Source organism: Tursiops truncatus, chromosome 4 (genome assembly GCF_011762595.2).
Source record: "Tursiops truncatus isolate mTurTru1 chromosome 4, mTurTru1.mat.Y, whole genome shotgun sequence".
In the NCBI taxonomy this organism is placed as follows: domain Eukaryota; kingdom Metazoa; phylum Chordata; class Mammalia; order Artiodactyla; family Delphinidae; genus Tursiops; species Tursiops truncatus.
In genome coordinates this window covers 129911996-129926346 of record NC_047037.1, presented here as the reverse complement: position 1 = coordinate 129926346, position 14351 = coordinate 129911996, and the positions used below count along the sequence as shown (strand labels likewise).

The window sequence follows — 14351 nt, the reverse complement described above, 5'->3', positions numbered from 1 at the left end:
AATTTTAGTAGTATTTTTGCATTGAAAAATATTTTCCCATGGAACATATTTACTTTGTATTCATGTTTCCTTAGAAATAACCCTTACTGTTCAACGAAGTATATGACTCATTTAGATTATTTATTTTGCTAAATTGATGCCTCTTTTTTAAAATATGGAATCCCATGGAACCAAATATATACAGACATTTCTAATACTTATGAAGATATGTCCTTCATTAACAATATGTAAATATGTGAAGCTTGATGGACCATCTATTCTCTCTTTCATTTAATGAAAAGCCAGGAGACTTTCAGCACTGTATGAAGAGGCTCTTTTTGGTGCTATACTCACCCAATAGGTATTCCTATTTTTCTGAGCTCATCAAGAAAGTAGTGTCCTTGATTTGTAGCTCACTATTCCAACTGTTTCTGTCAGTTTCCTCCTTGTATAATTTTATTATTTTTAAATTTATTTTTTTAAAAAATTATTGGGGTATAGTTGGTTTATGATTTAGTGTTAGTTTCAGGTATACAGCAAAGTGAATCTGTTATACATATACATATATCTACTCTTTTTTAGATTCTTTTCCCATATAGGCCATTACAGAGTATTGAGTAGAGTTCCCTGTGCTGTATACTAGGTCCTTATTAGTTATCTATTTTATATATAGTAGTGTGCCTCCTTGTACAATTTAAATGTGGGAAAACATGTGACTTGATAGCCTTCATTTACTCTATGAAAGAGAGAAAAACCTGAGAATTCACCATAGTCAGCATTCTTGGTTATCCCAGTATTATAGCATATACAAATCAATTTTTAAGATAAACTCTCTTTAAACTCACTTAAAACTTAAAAATTGACTCTAAATTAATGTTCCTACTCCTTTTTCCAACTCTAGTTTGGGATTGGATTTTGTTTTTCATTTATATCTTGATCAGAATTCTATTCCAGAGATGGGTCATTGACTTTTGTGTGGAGTCTTGTTTTCCTTGGATACTAGGCTTCACCTTTGAGTCCTACATAAAGATGTTCACTGGTGTCACTTCCAATAAACTCAGTGAATCCCATGGGCCTTCATGAGTCTCCAGTGAGTCCCACAGGTATTTCCAGCACTGTGCTTAAGAGAAAAATCTTTCTAGTGTAAAGTTTGTTTTCATTTCTTTTAATGATCTTATGAAATTAGGAATGCTGAGAATGCTGAATCACACAGATTCTGAATAAAAGTTTAACTTTTCAATCAATCTCAAAATAAATCTAATTTGCAACCTTACTTGAAAAATCTATTTCAGTTCAAAAATAAGATTAAAAAAAATTACTGACAGTGCTTTTTAAAAGTCTCTATCATTTAGAGCGTCATATGACAATATTTATAGATAAAATGGTATGATTCCTGGGATTTGCTTAAAAATTTCACAGCTGGTAAGAAGGAAAAAGACAGAAGTACAGAGGAAATATGATTGGTCACAAGGTGATAATTTATGAAGATGAGTTATGTATATAATGATTCCTTTTACCATATTATTCTTATATTTTACTTCACTGTTTATATAATAAAATTCATTAGAAAATATGACATTGTCACGGGCATGAAGAAGAGAACATAGTATCCATGAAATAATGGAGAGATTGTCATTTGAGGAGAAATATTGGCTTATTAAAAAGAATACAGCTTATAGGGAGCTTTAACTGACTGACAGAGATATTTGACTTCTTCATATTCTGTTGACTTTGAGCGAAAGATAGGAAAGAAAAACTAAATTTAGAAAATCACATTGTTATCCAGACAAATTGCTTCTCCAGTAAAAAAGAAAACAGAGAGAGACAGAGAGGAGAGAAAGAAAGATAGAAAATGAAAGAAAGAAAGGAAGAAAGAGAGGAAAATAAAGCAAGAGAGAAAGAAGGAAGGAAGGAAAGAAAGAAAGAATGAAAAAGAAAGAAAGAAAGAAAGAGAGGAAGGAAGAAAGAAAGGAAGAAAAGAAAGAAAGCGGGAGGGAGGAATAAAGAGAGAGAAAGAAAGTCTGTAGTAACATGGCTCAGTTAGAGCAGTGTGTATGTATATGTGTATGTGAGTGTGTGTGTGTTTCAAATTCAAAACAATGAAACACTGTGAAACTATACAATATAATATTTTTGTTTGGTAAAAGCAAATTTTTTACAGGTATTTTATTTTTGTTTAAATTCACTGATTACTTAATGGACAATAATTTATAAAATTTACAGATGTATTTTAATAAAACAATATTTGTCATGTGTGTTTTGTTTCTGGCCATTATAATTGTTTATTTTATGATTATTACTGAATATAATTTTGTTATATTGAGGAATGATCTGATGCTACTATCAAATATGCTAGTTATACCACTCAAATTTCAAAGGTAAGATGTCATATAGGAATATATTACTTGCTTTATGGTTTATAATTATTACCTTAATATTCATTTTGTTCACTAGCAAACATCTCAAAATTTCCCTTCATAATTTGAGAAGAGTATTGGTAATTAGAGTCATGGTAAAGTTCCAAAAATTGACTTGAGATGAAATATTTATTTATCTCTAAATAACTGAACTTTTAAAATTTTTTTATTTTTATTTTTTTTTTGCGGTACGCGGGCCTCTCAGTATTGTGGCCTCTCCCGTTGCGGAGCACAGGCTCCGCACGCGCAGGCTCAGCGGCCATGGATCACAGGTCCAGCCGCTCCACGGCATGTGGGATCTTCCCAGACCGGAGCACGAACCCGTATCCCCTGCATCGGCAAGCGGACTCTCAACCACTACGCCACCAGGGAAGCCCTAAATAACTGAACTTTTAAAGTTGCCTTTCGGTGACTTCCACTGTGAAATACAGATTGGTATCAAAAACATGTTTTTTTTTTTTTTATTATTGTTCTCAAATGCTTTTATCTCAAAAATTATGGGCTACTGAATAAATAAAATGCAGTGGACTTCTGCATATGTATTAAAACACACATGAAGTATTTCACTCATTTTATTAAAAAACAAACATTGGTCATAATGCTCTTTACTCTTGACAGGAAATCCATTTTTATCAGCTTATATTCATTTAAAAGTTAAAAATAAAATGATATAAAGAACACAAACTTAGGGACTTCCCTGGTGGTCCAGTGGTAAAGAATCTGCCTTACAATGCAGGAGACGCGGGTTCGATCCCTGGTCAGGGAACTAAGATCCCACGTGTCGCAGGCAAATATAAATAAATAAATAATAAATCTTAAGAATACAAACTTGTAGCTTGGTAATGTTTCTACTTTCAGTCAATGAAGCATGTGAGTGCTATTCCTTTAACATTATGCATCTTATATCCATCCTTTCCCAGCCATCCCTGTTACAAAAACCTTAATTCCAGCTCTTACCATACTATACTATAATTATTGATGTATTATCTAGCTCATCTCCTTACTTTCCACATCTCCCCACACCACCCAGCTTGCACCAAAAACCAAGTATTTTAAAATTTCACTTTTCCTATAGTACTTCCCTGGCCCCAAATTAGAAGATTACTCCATAAATGACAAACATTTCAATCCCAAATCCCAAGCCTTTCTTTTCTTTTACTTAAACTTCTTCCAGCTTTACTGAGATATGATCAAAATAGAATGTATACATTTAAGGAATACAACATGATCATTTAATGCACATATATACTGTGAAATGATTACCACAATAGGGTTAGTTTAACACTTCCATAACCTCATATAATTATCACTTTTGTGTGTGGTGAGATCATTTAAGATTTACCCTTATAGCAACTCTCAAGTATGTGACAATATTGTTAACTATACCCACATTTTACATTAGATCCCCAGAACTTATTCATCTTATAAGTGGAGGCTTGTACCCTTTGAACAACATTTCCCCATTTTTTTCTAGCCCCCAGTCTCTGGTAACCACCATTCTATTCTGTTTCTATGAATTCTGCTCTTTTAGATTCCACATATAAGTGAGATCATACAGTATTTATCTTTCTCTGTCCAGACCCTTCTTTCACTGTAATCTGTGTATCTCCCAAATTTAATTAGTCTGTATATAGACTCTGCTCCAGATACACTGATCTACACATGCACATCGAGGATACATGTGGTTAAGTCTTGCCTCAGAGCATTAGCTAAAGTCATTGCCTCTTTCTAGTTTCTGTCTCTCTCGTTGATGTTCAATGAATCTTACACATCCTTCACATCCAGTGTGCCCCACCTTTTCCAGAATTCTTTGATGAATAAACCTAGCCCATGGAAATCTTAAGCTCTTTTAAGTTGCTTTAGAAATAGGAGTCGCTACCTTTCATTTTACATTTCTCTATACTCCCTCATGTGGCTCAATCTATTCCTCACCCTCAGCCCTGCCTCCAGGCTACAATACTCAGAAAATCATAGACACACAAGACATAGATATTTTTAGACCACAGCTAAAGGGCAGGCTTTCTAAGACCATGAGTGGCCATTTATATCTTTCCCTTTTATCATATACTTTGTTCAAAGCAAAGTGAAATAACTTTAATATTCCAGGTATTCAATCAAACTTATCGTTTGATTAAATGAATCTTCATTTCACCTGTACTCCTTTCTGTGTGCAACCTAAACTTTAAAGTCTTCCATTCTTTAAATAATGAAATAACTGCTCTATTTTCCATTAAATAAAAATTTCGGACTTCTTGTTTTAGCTCTGACATGACAAGAGCTTGGAAATTGTCACTCTGGTCTTTACAACAAGATAAAGCTGCACAAACTAAAGATCAATGACTTTTCTAGAATCTAGCAGAAAACTGAGTTTTCAGGACAAACCACTCCTAAAATCTGGAGAAATGGGGGAATCTGTAGTCACAGCTGAGATTTGCTTACCAACAGAAGAAGCCTCTGGAGTCATAAACTGTTACAAATATTCAAACTCTCATTGTGACAAGTTACTAGAGGCTGAGTATGGATTCGTGCAAAAGTGAGAAACTCTAAGGGGCTTTTGTCTTAGAGGCGCCCACACTTTTATGGGCTTTATCTACAGGAACTCTACCAGGTTCACACCGTGAAAATTTGAGAAAGATCCCTTCTTTGCTCTGGCAGTGGGAGAAGAAGAGCAAGCTTTGTGAAAGATACCCAGAGTCTTTCCCATAACTGGAAAGGTCTCAACTCAAGGGGAATGAGCAGAGCCTTGTCTCCGAGCCCTGGGAAAAGGGCATCCCTCTCACTCAACTCCCCTGTAGTTTTCCTGTCTCACAAAAGGGAGGGCTGAGAGATTAAACTTTAGTTTAATTTCCTGCCTTCCAAATCTCATGCAAAATGTTTCTTTCCACCATAACTAACCTATAACTATATAGGAAGGTGATTTTCTGAAAACTCATCTCAATTTAGCTTAATTTTCAAAATACAATCTGACAAAAGATGTATGTTTCATCAAAAAGGCAGTGTTAAGGAGCTGAATTATGTCTCCTAAAAAGAAATCGTAAAGTTCTAACCTGTGAATGTGAGCTTATTTGGAAAGACAGTCTTCACAGATGTAATCAGGTTAAGATGAGTTTATACCAGATTAGGATGGGCCTCAAATCTAATTTCTGGTGTTCTTATAAGAAGACAGAGATTTAGACACACACACATGCACACACATGAACACACACACACACGCAAGACGGGATGAAGGCCCTGTGATGATTGAGGCAGAGATTGGAATGATGTAGCAGCAAGACAAGAGATGCTAAGAATTACCAGGGACCACCAGAGGCTAGGAAGAAGCAAAGAATAATTTTTCCTCAGAGCCTTCATAGGGAGTATGGCCCTGTAAATATCTTGGTTTTAGACTTCCAGCTTTTAGAACTATGAGAACTTAAATTTCTCCTGTTTTGGGAAAAAAATTACCAATGAGTGGTTATTTTTTACAGCAGTCCTAGGAAACTAATACCAGAAGTATTATCTCAATTGTGACTTGAATATCCTTCTATGGAGTTTGTCTTTACAAATTAGAGTCACTGAAATGTAGTTTTTATTCTGAATAATTTGTCTTCCATTTTTGGATTAGTTTCAACCATTCATGGTTATTTAATACTTGGTACCCTGATTTATTGAAAATCAAAGAGAAAAAGAGATAGAAAATATGATATTTAAAATAGACAAAAATTGAGTGTAAGAAAACATGAAGAAGATATTATCTGGTAATGACAAAGATCTCAGGAAATACCAGAAATGATCTATCTATTGTGAAGGAGGCTGATATTTTAACTGTAGGAATATATGTAATTTAAGTTATGACAAAAGGAAAATAAAAATGTTTCAAAGGAAAAATAAAACATTTCATGCATCTTTGAAACTCCCCTTCATAAGAAAGTTATGACTTAATAGTACTGTTTTTCACCAAAGATAGATTTTCAAAGAGAATGACACTTGTGTGTTGTGGTTGACCACACCCACATGGAGGGAGTACAAAAGTCTGGGGGCAGCAGGTGATATTCATTCTTAAGAAAGTCATCTTCAACATCCAACCTAATACTCGAGCCCTGTCACAATGAGCTACTACTACGGCAACTAGTATGGTGGCTTTGGTTATGGCCTTGGTGGTTTTGGTGGCCTGGGTTATGGCTATAGTTCCAGCTATGGTCGTGGAGGCTATGGTGGTTATGGCTGTGGCTACTTCCGTCCTTCTTTCTATGGAAGATACTGGTCATCTGGATTTTACTGAAAGCATTCTACATCTACAATGGTCTGTTTCCCCCGTCCAGAATCCACCACACAGGCTGCCTATCTTCACTCCTGCTATGTTACTGACATGAAGCTTCCTCCTTCATCCCTCCTGTGATATTTCTGGAAGTATTTTCCAATAAAATTTGTCAACATTCAGGACCTTGTTTCATTATTTTTGCCTACCTAAATGCGCTATTTATTCATAAGTTTTGCATATTTGATTAATATATTTGGTTGAAACTTATTTTTTCCATACAATTATTTACTTCCTTAGAAGTGATCTTATTAACTTTTAGCCTGTAACTTCTACATCTCATGTGATAACTTGCTCATATATTGTTCTTTTTTAGATTTGACATCCTATAAAAACAAAATATTTAGGCATAAACTAATTCTTATGAATATAATAACACTTCCTTTGTAAAGTTATTAGTTTAATATAATAACTACTTTATTCTCAGTGTATCAGGGAAAGAATATTTTTAAACCTATATAATCTTTAGAAACTGTTATGTTTATGAGCTTGTAAGGAAGAGCTGTCTGTACCTCTTTGCTCAGTCTTTGTTCAATGTGCCCTCTACTAGGAGCCTCCTTAGAAAACAATGACAGGGATACATGTTGTTTGAATCGTTTCTCCCTCCCCATCCTCTGCTGCCAAACACATACACACTGCTCACTCCAGCAGCTTCAATCTTTTTTTTTTTAAGTATGCCTTTTTTTTTTTAATATATATTTATTTATTTATTTTTGGCTACGTTGGTTGGGTCTTCGTTGCTGCACGCGGGCTTTCTCCAGTTGCAGCAAGCAGAGCTATTCTTTGTTTCTGTGTGCAGGCTTCTCATTGCGGTGGCTTCTCTTGTTGTGGAGCACGGGCTCTAGGCGCGTGGGCTTCAGTAGTTGTGGCCCATGGGCTTAGTAGTTGTGGTTCGCGGGCTCTAGAGCACAGGCTCAGTAATTGTGGCACATGGGCTTCGTTGCTCCGCAGCATGTGGGATCTTCCCGGACCAGGGCTCAAACCGGTGTTCCCTGCCTTGGCAGGCGGATTCTTAACTACTGTGCCACCAGGAAAGTCCCAGCAGCTTCAATTTTTATAAAAAATTGGAAAACCTGGGTTTTCTTTTTCTATGTTCAGACTTTCCTTATTATTTTAACATTTTAATATGTAACTTTTCAGGTTTTACCTTACTTTATTCATAAGTTAAAAAAATTGAGGCTTGAATCAATGTTTCTATAATTTTTCCAACTCAGATTGAGTAGTATTTGTTCCTCATTTAAGTCTTGAGAGGGATTTTATTGCAGGTTATTTTTTTGGGGGCGGTGGCTTCCTTCAAACCTGAGACTGTTATGGATTTTTATTTCATATTCTCATAATTAGGGTCTTAAGATCCCTAACTTTCATCTTTAAATTATACATGATAGGACTCCCAGTATAACTCTCATTTAATTAGGTAAGTTGCACAAGTTTTCATGGATCTCCAGTGATTCTTACTAATACTTCAGTAATGTGTTAATAAACTAATAGTTGTGCTGACTTTTTTGTGATTTAGTGAATGGAGAAATGATTTGGAGGATGAGTTTCATTGATTCAAGCTAGAAATCAGAAACTTCAATTCAGTTATTAGCAGTTACCTACATACCACTAAATCCAACCTGACAGGACATTTTAAATAATGGGGCTTAAATTCCAGAAAATAAATAATAACTAAAAAAATCACACACCGCATACCTTTTTTTAAAGAAAGAATCTTTATATCTATCAGGTATATACTGAAATATTTATGGACCTAAAAAGTAGGGCATCTCAAAATGATGCAACAGTGAAGGAAGCATGTGAGGCTATGTTTGAAATACAATTGACCCTGACTTGGTAATTCATTAAAATGAATGAATGATTGGTGGGAGTTTTTTATATTGTATTACTATATTTCTGTATTTAATTTTTTTTCCATAACCATATTTTCAGAAACAATTAAATGTTTTATTTTGTGAGAAGGACTCTAGGACTTAAGGAATGTGGAGAGATGTATTGAATAGAACCTTACTTCGCGTACCCCCTGCCAAAATGGTATTTTAAACAAATTAGAGAAGGGCAGAGTTGAAGAAGAGAACAGCATGTGCATTGTCATGGGGAGGGAGAAGAAAAATATGTTCCATAAGATAAAGAAGGAATTGGAGCTTAAGGGTCATTGTTGGATTATTAGAGTGAATATAGTATATGGACATCTTAAATAATGAAAATGGTTTTCATTTCATACTGCCATAAATTAAAAAAAACAGTGTCACAGAAAAAAAATGTTTAAAAGAAAATAATTGAAATGCAGATAAAATACTGTAATCTTGGCACCTGCCCAAGAAGTCCCAGCTCAAACACTGTGCCCATATATGGGGTCTGGACTAGAAAGGAAAGCAGTTTGAGATTTATTTCAAGAATGTCATGCAGAATACAGTAAACAGGAAATCAAATTCTAGAGAGACAAAGGGGATTCCTAAGGTGATAAAGACAGCTCCCTTAACGCTGATTATCAGATGAAAGAGCAGTAAGTATGGATTTGAACAGTGCAGAAGCTGCTGAAAAATGGCAGAAGAAGTGGTGGTAGTAGCCAAATTTGATTATGTGGCCCAATAAGAACAAGAGCTGGACATCAAGAAGAATGAGAGATTGTGGCTTCTGGGTGATTCTAAGTCCTGGTGGCGAGTTCAAAATTCCATGGATAAAATGGGTTTTGTGCCTTCTAACTATGTGGAAAGGAAAAACAGTGCTCGGAAAGCATCGATTGTAAAAAACCTAAAGGATACGTTAGGCATTGGAAGAGTGAAAAGAAAACCTCATGTGCCAGATTCTGCATCTCCTGCTGATGATAGCTTTTTTGACCCAGGGGAACGTCTGTATGACCTCAACGTGCCTGCTTATGTAAAATTTAACGACATGGCAGAGAGAGAGGATGAATTGTCATTGATAAAAGGGACAAAGATGATCGTCATGGAGAAATGCAGTGATGGGTGGTGGTGGGGTAGCTATAATGGACATGTTGGATGGTTCCCTTCAAACTACATGACTGAGGAAGGCGACAGTCCTTTGGGTGACCATGTGGGTTCTTTGTCAGAGAAATTAGCAGCAGTTGTCAGTAACCTAAATACTGGGCAAGTGTTACATCTGGTACAGGCTCTTTACCCATTCAGGTCGTCCAATGATGAAGAACTTAATTTTGAGAAAGGCGATGTAATGGATGTTATTGAAAAACTTGAAAATGACCCTGAGTGGTGGAAATGCAGGAAGACCAATGGAATGGTTGCTGTGGTGCTGAAAAACTATGTTACCATTAGGCAGAATAATCCATTAACCTCAGGTTTGGAACCATCGCCTCCACAGTGTGATTACATTAGGCTTTCACTTACTGGAAAGTTTGCTGGCAATCCATGGTATTATGGGAAAGTCACCAGGCACCAAGCAGAAATGGCATTAAATGAAAGAGGGCATGAAGTTGATTTCCTCATTCATGATAGTGAATCTCCGCCAAATGATTTTTCAGTATCACTAAAAGCACAAGGGAAAAATAAGCATTTTAAAGTCCAACTAAAAGAAACTGTCTACTGCATTGGGCAGCGTAAATTCAGCACCATGGAAGAACTTGTAGAACATTATAAAAAGGCACCAATTTTTACAAGTGAACAGGGAGAAAAATTGTATCTTATCAAGATTTATCATGATACTGCTGACCAGAAGTGACTGCTATACAGTTGTAATTCATCATGTAATTGAAGACTGAGAAAATATCAGTCCAATCACGCTTGATTGGAAATTGCTGTTTCTAACTCTATATGAAAATTGACTCTAATACGTAAGTATTTTTATTATAACTCAGTCCATACATATATACTACAGACGCCAAACGTCTGCATAGAGCAATTCCTTATCCTTGGTCTTCTGTTTTATTGTTTTTTTGCTCTTTTTCTCTTTACTTCTAATATTAAGGTTTTATATTTTGAAAAAAATGATGCAGATCGAAAGTCTTTATATGGAAGAATTTCTTTATTGCCTTTCTTTTATTTCCTTGTAAGGGCACCACCTTAGTTACTTCTGCAATGGTTCTCTTCATATAAAATTATTATATCAATTATATCAATATATGGCATATGCTAAAATAAATTTCTTGGAGAGTTGTTAAAAAAAAAGAATGTCATGCATACTGATCATATGAATGATGATAAAGAAGAAGAATGTGAGTTGTGTTCACATTTTCAGGGCTTGAGGCTGAATAAAGTTCCTGCTCATGATCTTATGAGCAGAGAAATAGACATATGTATGAGTAAAAGACAAGAAACCTTGACCTCAGAATATTTGCATCTACACTGCCACTTTGATTGCCAAATGAAGATACCTTGTTGACAGAATATTATGATTGATGTGTTCATCATGTAATTTCCACTTATAAATTATTTGTAATTATGAAGAAATGCCTCAAAATTTTCTTTCTGCACAGCAGATAATTGCATCTTAAATACAGAGTAAAGGAATCAAAGTGACTTTCCAAAGTTGGTCTTGGCACCAAAATATTTATTTTTTTAGAGTTTTCTTTTTATTGTTATAATTAGGTTGCATTCATGTGTTCTCATTCCCAGGTATTTACAAATATATTTCCCCTCCAATTGGCTGTTGACTGACTAGAATTCCAAGGAAATGGATTTTGTCATAATTATTTGGTACTGAGAAATTTGGGGCCTGATACTGTTTATTTATTTAATTTTTAATAAAGTTAACTTAAAGGAGGATAGCACATTACATTTAAACAAGGAAAAATAATAACTATGTCCTGTAAGTTTCATATTTGTCTCTAAAATCTGCACAAATACTACTGATATTTAATAATATACCTTATGTTTATCCTTTCTAGTCCATTTTTCTTATTTCATACTATGACGGGATATTGTAAGAGTTTCTCAAGTGGTCCTCTTGCTTTCAAGAATTCACCATACAATCCACATTTCAGAGAAAATATATATTCCTAAAACATCACTTCTCTGAACCCATAGCCCGAAACAAAACTATAGAATATAATGTATGGCCCACCCTGCAGGTAAGTTAAAATGCTTCCCAACCATCAATTATTCTTTATTTAAACTCTGTGCTCCAACCACAATGCTTTGCTCATTGAGGACACACCTTGCTTACCTTTGTATCTGATCATAAGCTAAAACCAGTTTCTGTGTTGGAAACTCCTCTTCTCACTTTGTAAAATTCTTATACACATCCTCTAGATGCAGCTCATTATACATTTCTACAGAATTCTTACTTGCAAGACATTGCAGCCACCATAATAGTTAATTCCTCTAAATTACCCTTGAAATCAGTGTAACTATCCATCATTTTACTCCTCCATTATACTACTTTATGGTATTTATAAGAAAAAACACATATGTCTTCATTCACATACACCAAATAACACACACATACATACAACATAAAGAGACAAGCACACAAGCACACATACAATTGAGAATACAATTAAGTTGTGGGATTTAAAGTAAATGGAGTCATCATTTATATATTTATCATCTATCATCTCCCTTCCCAAAGGCTTATCATTGTTTCTTTCTCATAATATAATGTAAATATGAATATTTTATTGACTATATTTGTTTTAATTGATTTTTTTACAATTTGAAGTATATAAATATAAATATTTCTATCCCTTCATATAAATACTTCTCTATTTACAAAAAACTCATACAATATGAATTTGCATTTCAGGAAAAAATAAATTTAAAAAAATCAGCAAATACGTATGTTGTTTCCTTTTACAAGGTATTGTGTTAGGTGTCAGCTTCATGCCTTCGAAGTACTTTTAGACCAGTTCCAGTAACCAGTCAAAAAATGAAAAATTTTGTAAGAGGCAGTGTCAACTTAAAAGAGTAGATGTATGTTTGTAGGTGCTTTTGGACTAGAATTGTTGAAGAAAGCTATGAGGAGAGGGAGTTATTTTAGAGTGAGAAAGGATGTCTGATACAAAGCTTAGAGTGAGAAAGGCAACTGAAGTTTCAAGAAACAACTGGAGAGGGCTCACCTAGGTAGAGTGGAGGTTTATTGCCACTTGTAGTGGCAAGAAACTGGAGGAAGTAGGCTTATGATCAGATACAAAGGTAAGCAAGGTGTGTCCTCAATGAGCAAAGCATTGTGGTTGGAGCACAGAGTTTAAATAAAGAATAATTGATGGTTGGGAAGCATTTTAACTTACCTGCAGGGTGGGCCACACATTATATTCTATAGTTTTGTTTTGGGCTATGGGTTCGGAGACGTGATGTTTTAGGAATATCTTTACACGTATGAAGGTGCTTACAAGGTTATCATACAAATATGCAAAAAGAAAGAAAAGCCACATACTTGTGCATATTTCCTTTCTAAAAATATGTGTTCTCAATCATTTATGGATTATTTAATAATTTTACCTTAGTTTATTTCATCATAAATAATAAGGAACGATCATCATTGAAGAGAACCCTATCTGAGGCAAAATGGAGATATCATTGACAAAGATCAAAATCTCAAATTATCTAAAATAAGGGAGCCTGATCATTATGATGTAGGTACAGAAATATGTAAAAACATAAACTTTGAAGACATGAAAATAATTATTAACACAAAGCCTGTTTCTGAAGAATGAAAATTCAATTCAATTCAAAGAAAAATCATACTTGTGCATCTCTGGAACTACCCTTCTTAAAGAAAGGTATGGCTTAATAGTACTGTGTTTCACCAAAGATGGATTTTCAGAGAGAATGACACTTGTGTGATGTGGTTTACCACACCCACACGGAGGGAGTATAAAAGGTGGGGTGCAGCTGGTGATATTCATTCTCAGGAAAGTCACCTTCAACATCCAACCAAAGCTTCAGCCCCTGACACAATGAGCTACGACTGCAGCAACTACTATGGGGGCCTTGGCTATGGCTTTGGTGGTTTTGGAGGCCTGGGCTATTATGGTCTTGGAGGGTATGGTGGTTATGGCTTGGCTACTTTGATCCTACTTTCTATAGAAGACACTGGTTCTCTGGATTTTTCTGAAATTTTTTTTTTCTGTTACTCATTCATTATTTTTAAATATTTTTTTTTCTTTTTTTTTGTGGTATGCGGGCCTCTCACTGTTGTGGCCTCTCCCGTTGCAGAGCACAGGCTCCGGCCTCGTAGGCTCAGCGGCAATGGCTCACGGGCCCAGCCGCTCCGCGGCATGTGGGATCTTCCCGGACTGGGGCACGAACCCGTGTCCCCTGCATTGGCAGGCAGACTCTCAACCACTGAGCCACTTTAAATAATTTTTAAATAAATTAGTTGTTTTGTTTCCTTCAAAGCAAGCAGTGAAATTTTTGAGAGGCTATTGAAGATATTGCAATAAAGATTGACACTTTAAATCAATGGAGACATATGAATCTAAACCAGAGTTTCATCACTCATGCTGGAGGTTCTCATTCCTGCAACATTACTGACATGTAGCTTCTTTCATAATCTATTCTGTGATAATTCTGGGCATAGTTTCTAATAAACATTTTTCACAAGCATAAAAACTTGGGTTTGTTTTCTTTCATTCATTTTGACATAATTGATTTTCAAGCTTTGTAATAATAATGTTTTTTCATCGAATTTTTTTTCCAAGTGGAATTATTTACTTCCTACTATGTTCCCTTATACATGACACTCAC

General features: G+C 35.1%; 1 pseudogene; it reads left to right on the top strand.

Moving 5' to 3' along the window:
* Positions 1 to 9217: 9217 nt before the first annotated feature.
* On the top strand, positions 9218 to 10386 carry LOC117312107 (SH2/SH3 adapter protein NCK1 pseudogene; annotated as a pseudogene).
* Positions 10387 to 14351: the final 3965 nt, after the last annotated feature.